This window comes from Lepidochelys kempii, chromosome 2 (genome assembly GCF_965140285.1).
Source record: "Lepidochelys kempii isolate rLepKem1 chromosome 2, rLepKem1.hap1, whole genome shotgun sequence".
Classification (NCBI taxonomy): Eukaryota; Metazoa; Chordata; order Testudines; family Cheloniidae; genus Lepidochelys; species Lepidochelys kempii.
Window position 1 is genome coordinate 225,863,664 of NC_136381.1, and position 13,939 is coordinate 225,877,602.

Below are 13,939 nucleotides of genomic sequence, written 5' to 3' on the forward strand. Positions count from 1 at the left end.
ATTCACAGATAAAACTGGAGCAGTCCTTTATCAGTGGCTCTTCAGGCCAGTGTGGGATCTTACTTTCATTCTTTAACGCGGCCCTGGGTCTTGTCATTAAACAAACAGCAGCATCCCCAGATGCACTCCATGGCACAATCTGAAGCGTCCACTGGTGGAGTGTGTGTTGCAATCTGCAGCCCCAGAGGGGGATCCTAAGGGGAGGCCAGATCCCTCAGAGGCACTCTTTGAAGCTGTACACAGCTCTACGGGGTTTCTGGGAGCCTATCTGCTGTCCAGAAGAATGGGGATGGAGTCTGCAGTTCTGAGAGAGGTCTATACTAGGTGACTTCCATGCAACATCCCACAACGGAACTCGGAGTCGGGGGAGAAGGGTATGAGCTTTTTACTTCCATGGCCTGTAGCTGTAGAACATTGTGCAAGTTTCTGTCACTTTCCTTGTTGCAGGTTTTGTTGAATAGAGTCCCTTGTACCTTGTAATTCTTTAGGATTTGTGTTGCTGGGTTTTTTGCAAAAAGCGATGAAGAATCATCTGAAATTATTTAAAATATGACTTTTGTTTTGCTTGTCTTTCACCAAAAAAAATTACAGGAAGAATGCACAGCACATCATTTATTTGGAGAAGCAATCTGGTGAGGTTTTGTATCCTAAACTGAAACTGTATTCACAGCCACAGGTTTCAAGGGCACAGCACACACAACTGTAGTTAATTCTGTTAGCTTTCATTATTTAGCATTCACACCAGATGAGGAGCATTAAAACTTTTGGAGAGCTGAAAGCTGAATACTATGGCCAAAATTTTCAAACTTTGGATACTTAATGAGAGGCATATAATTCTTTGTTCAGTTCTGTAGGATAGCTCTACAAACCTATTGAAAGTTTATCATTTTCCATTAAATTCTACAGGACTTGTCCATAAGGGCATATTTAGGCACCTGGATAAATGGTGTGAGTTTCCAGAGGTGCTGAGTGAACACATCTCCTACTGATGTTAATGAAAAGGGCCCACTCCAGCTCTGATTGAAGGTTTTTCATTGATTTCTATGAGAGTTAGATTGGGGTCCACATTAGGCCATTAAATTGGATGCCTAAATATGGATTATGTGCCTACATTTAGCTGTCCCTGTTAGAAAATGCAGGATCTAGAGACATTTTAAAAAACAATAAAGAGTGTTAGCTGTTAATGATGTCAAGATTGCTGGGACCTGTATTATATATAGATGTCTATAATCTGCATTAGTATCTGGTTATATCTTGCAGTCTTCATTAGGGATCTGATCCTGCAGCTAGCCTTCTTTGGGGATTATTCACATGAGTAAATGCAGAAGGATAAGGTCCTACTTATTAATATGTATTATTATGTATTAATATGTATTATGACCTTTATTATATATTATTGCTGTATTGTCTAATAGCTGAACATCAGTTATAGCCTATATTGTCTTAGTACGTGTGTCATAGACTGCACTGTGTCTGTTCTACTCTGTCATTAGAGCTGATATAATTATTCACCCAGAACAATTTGGTAGATGAATCTGGGTATCTTTCTTTGAATAAATGTTTCGTGAATAATTTTGCTCCAATATTTGACTGGGTTGGTCACATAATATTCAGCAAATAATGTATTGGATGATTTTTACTTCTACCCATTGTCAGATTTTTGCATTTCTGTCAGTCATCAGATTAGCAAATAATTTATCAGTTTTTCTTTATTCAATGAGCTCTAGCTTTCTTACATTTATTACAGCAAAAGGGGGAAAAAAGAGAAAAAACATGATAAATAGAAAAGGTAATGCCACTGTTTCGTCCTGTGTTTATATGATGTACTATTTATGGTAGTGAAAGGAATTTGTTGTCCTTTCTAACTCAATGGTTCTATGATTCTAAAGAAAAACGATTCCTACCATGGTTAAATCCCTAGCTGTGCCTTGCTAGAATGAATATGCTCAGTCTTGAAGCACTGGACCTCATGCAATAATGGCCAAGCCAATTTACTACTTCATCAGATAAGAGTCACAAAAGCAAAATGAAGAGCTTCATATGAAATCTATAATGCATTTTAATATATATTTCTACATATTTTACAGGTTGTAGGAGATTAAAGTGGAAGTAAGTTGTGCCACTAAAATAATTCAACTGTAAAGTTTAGAACAGAGGTGCGTGTAAGAACCATGAAACTATTCTGTGTTTTATAGCACCATTTACATGGAAGATTATATTTACAGCTTTTCCTTTGAATACACATGAAAACAATAGTCAACAGACGCAGGTAAAATAAAACCTTTAGTCTTCAGCTCTCCTGGTTCCGAGAGAGTTGGAAAAAAATTAGACTTAGCCTTAACAAAGCCTCAAAGGAGACATGGAATCCTAGCTAATGATATCCTGTAATCTGATCCCAAGCGGTCACTGACAGCTGTTCTCAGAGCCCTAATGAACCGTGCACATTTACAGATCACTGATTAGCAGAAACTGATACTGGTGGGCACAGACAAGTCCTAACACTATTGGAAATAGCTTTAGTGGTATTAAATAACAGATCTGTTATCATGCGATTACCTGTCTGTAAAATTCCCATTTTTCTTCATTATGCTGCTCCTTTCTCAGGGACAAAAAAAGAGGAAGATTTGTCATCCTTGATACTACACTTGCTGCTTTACCTCTTTAAGTTTCTTTGTCAGCCAAATGGATTCTCCTGTGTCAAGCTCTGAGTGGTGTGTCTGTGAACAGCTATCTCATAGAATGAATGGTAAGGGAAGTTCTGGTAGTTGCCATGTTACTATATACAGTAGCAAGAGGCATAGCAAAGCATGGCATACTTGCACCCCAATTGACATACTTATGGCTGCATTTTCTGGCTATCTGGTCATAGTAAATTGCATGGGTTCCCACAGAGGAAAAATGTGAGCTCTTAAGAAGTGGAGTCCAGGAAAATAACCGTAGTAGGCAGGCAGTGTCAGTTTCAATCGGTCCATGTATTTTATTAAGAACAGGAGTGGCACAACTTCCCCCTGTAAGCACCTCCTAAGCTTTCTTCTGGGTCAACCCCCATCTCTCTGAACCTCTTTTTAACAGTTAACATCACAAGAAAGAATGTAATACTTCATATTAACTTTATTTCTAGAACTCATGCTGCTGAATTCAAATAAATCCGTTATATTTGTATTTGTTCAACTGAACTCCTATAATTCCTGATCTACTGTCCCAGCAGGCTCAGTGCTCAAATGACTTTTATCCGTACCTAAACCTACTGGGGGAAGAAGAGTGGGGGGTGGAGTGTTGGGGGTGGGCAGGAAGGGCAGGAACCAGAAGAAAGGCAAGGATCAGGCAAGGTGGGAGCAAGGTGTGATCTAGGAGGGAGCGCAGGGGTGAGGCAGGAGTCCAGGAGCAGGTGAGGAGCAGAGCAGGAATCAGGAATAGGTTTGGATGCAGATTTCAGGAGGCAGGCAAGAGCAGGTTCAGATGTGATGGTGGTGGCAGTCCCATTCAGATGTGATGGGAGTCGGCACAGTTGCTCAGATGGCCAATCCAGTTCACTTCCTGGTTCAGGTAGTAGGAGTGAACCAGGTGGCTTCTGGCCTTAGTGCCCCTATAAGACTTCCAGGATTGGCGAAATGCTGCTTCACCCATCTCTCTTCGTGGTGGCTAGATATTGTCAGAGATCCAGGGTGCCCACTGCCTGGGATCCTAACAGTCTGTCCCATTGTGGACCCCATTCATCTGATCAGATGGATGGAAGTTAATTGTGTCATTTTCAGAAGAGATTTTCCTTCTGTTGCTGAAATGTCTGACCCTTGCATAGTTTTGGAAAGATTGTACACTGCGTTGGGGACTTTTTGACCTAGTTCTATACCAAAGAGGAAGTTCAGCTTTTCCATTTGAACTACTTTGCCATCAATTTGAGCTCTCATTTCAGGACTTTTTCTTGCAACCTTCACAGTCTCTGAAGTTGCATATAGTGCAAGCTAGTTCTCAGAAACAGAAGCTAATGCTTCTGCACAAAGAGTTAGTCTTGTTGGACAGAGGACATGGATGCCTGCTGACTTCATATTTTATGTCCTGAGATACAGCATCTCGATTGGGAGACTTAATTTTGTGATTTAATTAACAGCTTCAAGAGTATCTTTTATGATACTTACGATTTTTAATAACCCAGAGCATGGTTCCTCTTCTTGCAGTCTGGTTGCTATATCTGGTATCATGCCTGCCATATTAGTGGCACCATCATAGGAATGTCTGTGACAATTATTGATCCCCAGATTTAGATGCAATAATTACTGATACAATTACCGTACATGGAACAATCAATGAACTTTTCATGAACTTTCATGTCCTCATCCAGATATCACAGATATAAAACCATTTTCTCTTTGTTGGAGAAGTCTGGTTTCATCAACCATAATTATATATCACTTTCTAGAAATTGTCTCAAAAATATCCCTCAAAATCATAAGGGCCATGATTTCCATTATCTGATTTTGAATTATGGGACTTGTGAATTTTTCTTGAATCCTTGTTTAGCCACTTTGAAATATCATGAAGTAGGGACACACACCTCCCCCCAGGGAATCCCCTCCATGTGCCCCCCTCCCCCCCCCCGGTCCTTGACTCCTCCACTCTCTCCTTTAGCCAGGGTCATGGACGTGTGATTGCGAAGAGGTGAGGGTGCTGCCAGATCATTTAAAGCTGGGGCACTGCCAAGAGATTTGGGAACAGTCCATGACATAGCTTGGAGATCTCTTAAGTAAAATAAAAATGTTAAGGTGGGTCATGATTTAAAAAAGAGTGAGGAAAATATGCTCTAGCTCAAACAGGAATTAATTCCTGGAAATCCTATTACCTGTTTTAGACAGGAGGTCAGACTAGAGGATCTCAGTGGTCCTGTCTGTCTGTACAGTCTATGAATCTAAAAAGCACAGCCAAAGAATCATGGGTTCCATGCTGTCTGGCCTCTGCTTTTCCTTTGTGAAAAGAACAGAGAACATTGAGGATGGATGAATGTCATTTGGTATAGAAGTCTCAATCTTTGGTATATTTTAAATTGCTCCAATGGTTCCAGTTATTTATACAATTTCTGGACATGTCCTTCTGCAACACTGTAACCTGATTGTTAGACGTCAGTGCCTCCAGTGAAAGTCAATTGAAACTAAAGAGATGGTTTATTGTGGCCATAAAAATGATTTAGCTTCTGGTTTTGGAAGAATAGAACTCTGTTGTAAACCTTCAGAACTGGCTTTATTTTGACTCAAACTTTTATTGATGTTGTAGCAACCATATGATTTCAAATGCAGAAATAAAAAAGCTGCAAAGTATCAAGTTAGGAAGTGATAACAAGAAAGTGACATGTTCAGTGTATCCAATCAATAACACGTTCTTTCCCACTAGGTCTAAAACAGTCTGCAGTCCCTTAGGCCAAAATTCTACTCTTGCTATAAGCAGGCCCAAGGAGAGGGTTCAGCATGGAGCCAGCGTTGGTTCCTCAGATGGTTCCTGAGCTATCCTGTTGGTGCAGGGGTTGGGAAGCCATGCTTTTATCATTCCAAAGGGGAGAAGAATGCACTCATACACACCCTGTATTTGCTGCTGGCTTCAGGTATGTGCACAGTAGGGTCAGGGGCCTGGTCATGTCCCCAGACAAACAAATCCTGTCCCCTTTGAGTCATGGATCCCCAGAGGTCAGAGGAGCTAAGATTTCTTCTTAGTACACAAAGTAGAAGCAGAAGAAGCATGTCCTGCTCTGGTCTGGTGTGGGTGTGCTGAAAGGCTGTCTGCAGCCTTCTCTATCCCTGGTGCACTGTCCAATATTGGGCAGAATTTAACCTTTGAAACCAAATAGTTCACTTTAGTTTATTGTATAGAATGGGTCACATCCAAGACAATATCTTTAGGTTGTTAGGAGCCTGACCTAAACAAAATATCTAATCTTGATGCCACACCATCAATTGGAAATCCAATCAGTTCATTTTAAAGGGTGCATTCAAGTAGTTTTACGTGTTGACCTATAACTCCTGAACAGATCTTAGGGTACAAGATTAAATTATATATCATGCTAGGACATATTAAAATGCTTTAAGATAGTTAAATAGAAGCTTTTAAAGCTGTAATGCAAGATGTGTGAGAAGGGAAATATAAGATATGGTATAATAACTAAGATAAGCATGGCAATAAACTGAGGTCTAGTACGCCTGTTAGTAATTTTGATAATCTAAAGCAAAGAAATTAACATGACTGCTTAATCTCAGGATAGCAATAGCTTTAGCGATATTTTACAATATGGAGTATGTAATGAACAACTTAACTCACTGCAAAAGAACAGTTTATACTTAAAAATGGATGTGAGGGGGGATTTTTTTAGTATATCTGACCATGGGGTTAACTGGATTAACATATTGGAAACACTGGAAAATGTACTGATGCAAATAGTTTGTCAACAATCTGAAACCCAGTTATGGTTCCCCAGATAGCCAGATATGGATATGGAATTGGGACTTAATCAGATATGGTCACTGATATATTAATATGTAAACAAAACAGTATAAAAGCTAACGTGTGTATGTTTATCAATGGGGCATCAGTACGATATAGTACGCAGCAGTCAAAACAGTCGTCGCTATGTAGGATGACCTCCACTTACTCTTCTTTCCATCTTCACATCTAATGGTGTCCTTGAGGTTGTAAGTATGTCACCATTGGGGCATTGCTTTATCTTTTGCCATCCTAAGGCTGTAAGTATGCATGATCCAGGGGGGTTGTTTTGCACTCCAGGGGTTCTCAGCCTTTTTCTTTCTGAGCCCTCCCCCCCCCAATGCTATAAAAACTCCATGGCCCACCTGTGCCACAACAACTGGTTTTCTGCCTACAAAAGCCAGGGCCAGCGGGAGGTGGTAGCAAGCAGGGCAATTACGCGGTGCCCCATGCCACGGGGGGCTGCAAAGCTTAGTTGCTCAGGCTTCGGCGTCAACCCCAGATGGCAGGGCTTGGGGCCCTGGGCTTCAGCCCCGTACGGCAGGGCTTCATCTTTCTGCCCTGGGCCCCAGCAAGTCTAATACCAGCCCTGCTTGGCAGACCCCATGAAACCAGCTCACGGCCCCTCAGTGAACCCTGTACCACTCGTTGAGAACTACTGTTGTACTCTACCTTATTTTCCTATGACTTCAATTATACTTATTTGTACTGACTCAAGCTCATAAAGTCTCTGTACTTCACCAATCTTAAACTCAATAAAATTTCCTACCCGGCCATCTGAGTAAAAGAACCTGTGACAAGCACACCCAAACTAATCCAAGGCTACACAAGTACTACACCTGCCTTGGATCCACCCCTCCCCCCCCCCACCAAATAACTGAGTTTTTAAAATCACATTTCCCTGTGTTTTAAAAATGTTTCTCTCTCCCCTGTTGTGTGAAAGGCCCATGCCCTGTGTGAAAAGCAGATAGTAAATAGGTCCAATAAGTAGTATTTGAATACTAAGGGTCAAATTAAGTCTTCTATACGGGGAAGATGGGAAAAATGGAGGAGACATAGTGCCAGACCAGTGGCCCTGAAAGCACTATGTTTGTTGAAGCCAAATGCAGATATGTATTGTCTCAAAGGGTGTGGGATGGGGAAGCAACATTAGCTCTATAGATGTATGAGCAGAGATCCTCAGTCTCTGCTCTTGGCCATGGTGCAAAGGGGCCAGAAAGCTGCTTTATCAGAGCAGCTGGGATACCCCTCTCCCAAACACTCTCCCCTCTCCTGTGCAGGAGACACGTTGAAGACAGGAGAGCACATGGCTAGAGTGTGCTGCACTCCAGTGAGCCTTGTGAAGGTAAAAGCCCTAAGGGTCAGTTACAAGCTGGCACAAGTTAGACTGCTCTCATCTCTGATGGGGGCAGAAAAGACCACCTGATGTCCGAAGACCAGAGAATGGCTTTCGACCACCTTTGCAAATACTGCCTCCACAGGTGCACCCTGTGGAGTTCTGTCACCGCTGAGCAACCACACTGTGTATATACTGCCAGCAAATCCGGCCCGCCTTCTCCATGGCAATCCTGGGCACAAGCAGTCAAATTCTGGTTTCCTCCTATGTAGGAGCAAAGGCGCAAGGAGAGAGTATCCATGTTGTTTGCTCCCTTTCCGGGAACCCATGCTAGAGTGGCCATAATCTGACTCTAAATTAAAAGCTGCATTCTTCTTTTGCATTGATTCTGCTGTGGTTGATGGTTCTGGGGCCTTTGGGAGAATTCAGTCTGTAAATAATATAAATGAATATCTAGTGTTCTATTTATTTTGTATGCCAAGATTTCTCTCATAACCTTTAGGACTTTACGTATGTTAACGTTTTAAACTCAATGCACCGTTGCCCAAGAAAGCTTTTCATTACACACCCCACCAGTCAGCCAATTTCACTATAAGATATATGAATCAACATGCTGGAAATATGTAATAGTGTCTTTTTTTTTAGTCACTTATCTATAAAGCCTGCATTACCAACAAGTGCCACTATGGTTTCAGTCCACTTCCAATAAAGTTAATGGGAGCAGGAATGGGCCCTAAATAAGTCTGCATATCTTAATGAAAACACAAATCACCCTATATTTGGCAACAGCCAGAGTCCTCTTCATCCTCAGACCTCTTATAAGACCTTTGCAATATATCTGATCATGCTGCTTATGTTTACACAGGGGTACTCTACTGTTTTTCCCAACGGCAGACTTTCCACACTTGCCAGCTATGTTTCCTGTTTCCCTTTATAGAACTCTGCAAAGGGTTTTGTTTCGCTTACAGTTAGATGGTATGTCATAAAATAATGTGCAGTACACAGTGCAGGTCACATTTCTTTTCAGTTCGACATGGTACAGAATGGAATCTGAAAGTTCCCCATGTGATAATTATCTCCAGCTTGTGTACAGTTAGTGTTAAACAAATTCTACATCTGGGGTCTCTCTTCTGAAAAACTCCCTTGGATATTTAGCCAGCTATAACGCAATACATCACTATAATAAGCAGAGCTAGATCCAACCTAAACCTCAAATCTTTACACCTGAAAATTTTGGAGAAATACAAAACTTTGAAGTTAACCCCTTAATCTGTAGGTCTCGAGTTTGCTTTGCATCTTATGTAGTCACTTACGGCCTACAAAATGAGAATGAATCACTACCATTATGGTGTGGTAGCTTTTTACAACCATTTATACTCACCTTGCACTAGCTTACGTGACTATCCAAGATACAAAGTGAAGGAGAATCAGCTAAACCAAAATTGTGATCCCTCCCAAAAGGCACTGAACTTTGGAAGAGCATAGAACCAGTGTCAGAACTAAATCCACATCCTAGTTTTGTGTTTCAGGCCCAAATGCTATCCTGAGTAATACCAATATTTAGTTCTCCACTAAGATGTGTATTCATATCTGAAAACAATTTGCATCCCAACATGACATATGCACTACTGATATGGGTATGGGTATGGATATGGGTAAGGGAGCAGTATGACTGCTCAGAGCTCCGGTACGAAACTGCAGAAAAACCTGAGTGTCTCTGGATTAAGTTTAGAAGTGTGTGCAACAAGAGTGATGTAGTGGTGGGAGTCTGCTATAGACCACCGGACCAGGGGGATGAGGTGGATGAGGCTTTCTTCCGGCAGCTCACGGAAGCTACTAGATCGCATGCCCTGATTCTCATGGGTGACTTTAATTTTCCTGATATCTGCTGGGAGAGCAATACAGCGGTGCATAGACAATCCAGGAAGTTTTTGGAAAGCGTAGGGGACAATTTCCTGGCGCAAGTGCTAGAGGAGCCAACTAGGGGGGGTGCTTTTCTTGACCTGCTGCTCACAAACCGGGTAGAATTAGTGGGGGAAGCAAAAGTGGATGGGAATCTGGGAGGCAGTGACCATGAGTTGGTTGAGTTCAGGATCCTGACGCAGGGAACAAAGGTAAGCAGCAGGATACGGACCCTGGACTTCAGGAAAGCAGACTTCGACTCCCTCAGGGAACGGATGGCCAGGATCCCCTGGGGGACTAACTTGAAGGGGAAAGGAGTCCAGGAGAGCTGGCTGTATTTCAAGGAATCCCTGTTGAGGTTACAGGGACAAACCATCCCGATGAGTCGAAAGAATAGTAAATATGGCAGGCGACCAACTTGGCTTAATGGTGAAATCCTAGCGGATCTTAAACATAAAAAAGAAGCTTACAAGAAGTGGAAGGTTGGACATATGACCAGGGAAGAGTATAAAAATATTGCTCGGGCATGTAGGAATGTTATCAGGAGGGCCAAATCGCACCTGGAGCTGCAGCTAGCCAGAGATGTCAAGAGTAACAAGAAGGGTTTCTTCAGGTATGTTGGCAACAAGAAGAAAGCCAAGGAATGTGTGGGCCCCTTACTGAATGAGGGAGGCAACCTAGTGACAGAGGATGTGGAAAAAGCTAATGTACTCAATGCTTTTTTTGCCTCTGTTTTCACTAACAAGGTCAGCTCCCAGACTGCTGCGCTGGGCATCACAAAATGCGGAAGAGATGGCCAGCCCTCTGTGGAGATAGAGGCGGTTAGGGACTATTTAGAAAAGCTGGACGTGCACAAGTCCATGGGGCCGGACGAGTTGCATCCAAGAGTGCTGAAGGAATTGGCGGCTGTGATTGCAGAGCCACTGGCCATTATCTTTGAAAACTCGTGGCGAACCGGGGAAGTCCCGGATGACTGGAAAAAGGCTAATGTAGTGCCAATCTTTAAAAAAGGGAAGAAGGAAGATCCTGGGAACTACAGGCCAGTCAGCCTCACCTCAGTCCCTGGAAAAATCATGGAGCAGGTCCTCAAAGAATCAATCCTGAAGCACTTGCATGAGAGGAAAGTGATCAGGAACAGCCAGCATGGATTCACCAAGGGAAGGTCATGCCTGACTAATCTAATCGCCTTTTATGATGAGATTACTGGTTCTGTGGATGAAGGGAAAGCAGTGGATGTATTGTTTCTTGACTTTAGCAAAGCTTTTGACACGGTCTCCCATAGTATTCTTGTCAGCAAGTTAAGGAAGTATGGGCTGGATGAATGCACCATAAGGTGGGTAGAAAGCTGGCTAAATTGTCGGGCTCAACGGGTAGTGATCAATGGCTCCATGTCTAGTTGGCAGCCGGTATCAAGTGGAGTGCCCCAGGGGTCGGTCCTGGGGCCGGTTTTATTCAATATCTTCATAAATGATCTGGAGGATGGTGTGGATTGCACTCTCAGCAAATTTGCGGATGATACTAAACTGGGAGGAGTGGTAGATACGCTGGAGGGGAGGGATAGGATACAGAAGGACCTAGACCAATTGGAAGATTGGGCCAAAAGGAATCTGATGAGGTTCAATAAGGATAAGTGCAGGGTCCTGCACTTAGGACGGAAGAACCCAATGCACAGCTACAGACTAGGGACCGAATGGCTAGGCAGCAGTTCTGCAGAAAAGGACCTAGGGGTGACAGTGGACGAGAAGCTGGATATGAGTCAGCAGTGTGCCCTTGTTGCCAAGAAGGCCAATGGCATTTTGGGATGTATAAGTAGGGGCATAGCGAGCAGATCGAGGGACGTGATCGTTCCCCTCTATTCGACATTGGTGAGGCCTCATCTGGAGTACTGTGTCCAGTTTTGGGCCCCACACTTCAAGAAGGATGTGGATAAATTGGAGAGAGTCCAGCGAAGGGCAACAAAAATGATTAGGGGACTGGAACACATGAGTTATGAGGAGAGGCTGAGGGAGCTGGGATTGTTTAGCCTGCAGAAGAGAAGAATGAGGGGGGATTTGATAGCTGCTTTCAACTACCTGAAAGGGGGTTCCAAAGAGGATGGCTCTAGACTGTTCTCAATGGTAGCAGATGACAGAACGAGGAGTAATGGTCTCAAGTTGCAGTGGGGGAGGTTTAGATTGGATATTAGGAAAAACTTTTTCACTAAGAGGGTGGTGAAACACTGGAATGCGTTACCTAGGGAGGTGGTAGAATCTCCTTCCTTAGAGGTTTTTAAGGTCAGGCTTGACAAAGCCCTGGCTGGGATGATTTAACTGGGAATTGGTCCTGCTTTGAGCAGGGGGTTGGACTAGATGACCTTCTGGGGTCCCTTCCAACCCTGATATTCTATGATTCTATGATTCTATGATGAGCATGATTTTCCATGATAATAAAACCAAAATTCTCCAATGAAAGAGCATAAAAATCCATGTTTTTCAGTGATTAAAATGAAATCCTGAATTTTAGTTTCCCTAGCCACAATATATATAGGTATCAGTTGGACACAATGTTTTATTGATATATTTTAAATTTTTAAGCAAGTTTGAAGCCTACCAGTGCCATCAATCATTACAATAAAATAAAATCAATAGAACTGTAATTTATATTTCTTACATATACCAAAAAGTTCTATGTATACTATATTTTAAGAAATTATTTTTAAATGTACAAAAATAAAGCAAAAATTGCTTGTATATTAACATTACTCACTTTCTGAATTAGTCCTGGTTTTTAGCATCTTTTCGTAACTTTAATTACTCATGACGTGAAATTTGAGATGCATTAAACATGAACACCGATTTGCCATTGAGTAACCTCTGTACGCTGGAAGCAGTTTATTGGAGTATGTGTTTAGCTATTGTGACAGGATTGGGCCAGATGGCTACAGGAGAGTAATTTTTTTTTTTTTTTTGCAAAAAAGGTATTTTTTTATTTGCATAACATACTTACAAAACAAAAGAGCAGCATATACAATGTATAACACAGCAACCAATCACAATTGTTTTCTCATTCGCTTTAGGGGAGGGAAGTGTTCAAGCTTGCCTGGGCCAAGAGCGGGGGGCTTCCTCTACTCTTGTGGTCTTCCACCCTTCCGAGTTACCTGGTGGTCCAGAGCAAGGGGGCTTCATCGACTCTCAAAGTCTGCCACCCCCTCGAGTTACCTGATGCCATGCCCGAGTGTCACCAACAATTCCATCCTCTGAAAGCATCTAACAAAAGGGGCAGGCTGTGGGGTGGACAATCCGGGGAGGGGGGGGAGGGCATGTGTGAAAGGACCCCTCTAAGGTGGTGGTGTCCGCAGCAGCAATGGCTGGGGCTCGGGTCCCTTACTCTCTCCCCCAATCAAAGGGTCAAAACAAAGGGAGCTGGACGGGGACACCGAGCAGAGAGCCTCGGACAGCGCCCATCACTCCTCAAAAGCATCAAGGGAGTCGGTGGATGCTGCCCAGAGGAACTCCGCCCGGATACGTGAACGGACTGAGGATCGGAAAACGGCCCCACAGTCACAGGAAACTCCATCGGCCAACCTCCTCTCTCTGGTTTTATAGATGGCCATTTTAGCCAGGGCCAGGAGGAGGTTAACTAGGAGATCCCGCGACTTTGTGAGGCCACAGATGGGGAATGCATAAATAAAAAGGTGAGGGGAAAAATGCAACCAAAAACGTAATAGAAGATTTGTGAGGAGCTGGAACAGGGGCTACAACCTGGCGCACTCCAAATATACGTGCGCCAGGGTTTCCCTCAGTCTGCAAAAGGGACAAAGTATCTGGGATGGGGTTGAACTGCGCCAAGTACGTGCCCGTGCTCACAGCTCTGTGAAGGAGCCACCAACTGATGTCCCCGATGGGCCTCAGAACCAAGGTGGAATACAGGCTGGCCCACCGGGGCTGCTCACCCTCCAAAGGTGGCAGAAGGTCTCGCCACTTTGTGTTGGGGCGGGACACTAGGGTGAGGGCGTGAAGGGTGTGGAGCACGAGCGTGTATAGATGTTTCCTTGACGCGGTTTGGAAGCGTACTAGCTGCAGTTCATGCAGCCAGCTCGCCGTAAAGAGGTGAGGGGGTCAATTGGGTCTACGGGGCAGGGGTCCAATTAAAAGGTCCGGCGGGCCTGGGGTAGAGGGTGGGTGGGGCGTGCCCTCGAGCAGGACCTGATTCAGGTAAGCTCCAGCAGCAGGCAGCAAAGCGGCCTTCACCTCCTGAAGT

At 43.5% G+C, this 13,939-nt stretch overlaps 1 protein-coding gene across 6 annotated transcripts in view; it reads left to right on the plus strand.

The window, feature by feature from the left end:
- Positions 1 to 100: 100 nt before the first annotated feature.
- The window catches only part of LOC140907638 (uncharacterized), a 138,970-nt gene continuing 125,131 nt past the window's right edge, over positions 101 to 13,939 (plus strand). The window contains exons 1-3 of one of the 6 annotated variants that reach the window (XR_013635407.1): positions 103 to 374; positions 592 to 632; positions 2,605 to 2,746. The gene's annotated coding sequence lies outside the window, so the exon portion shown is untranslated. Of the gene's footprint in view, positions 633 to 2,604; positions 2,747 to 13,939 lie in introns of all 6 variants that reach the window. The other 5 variants (XR_013635404.1, XR_013635406.1, XR_013635410.1 and 2 more) reach the window with 5 other exon arrangements.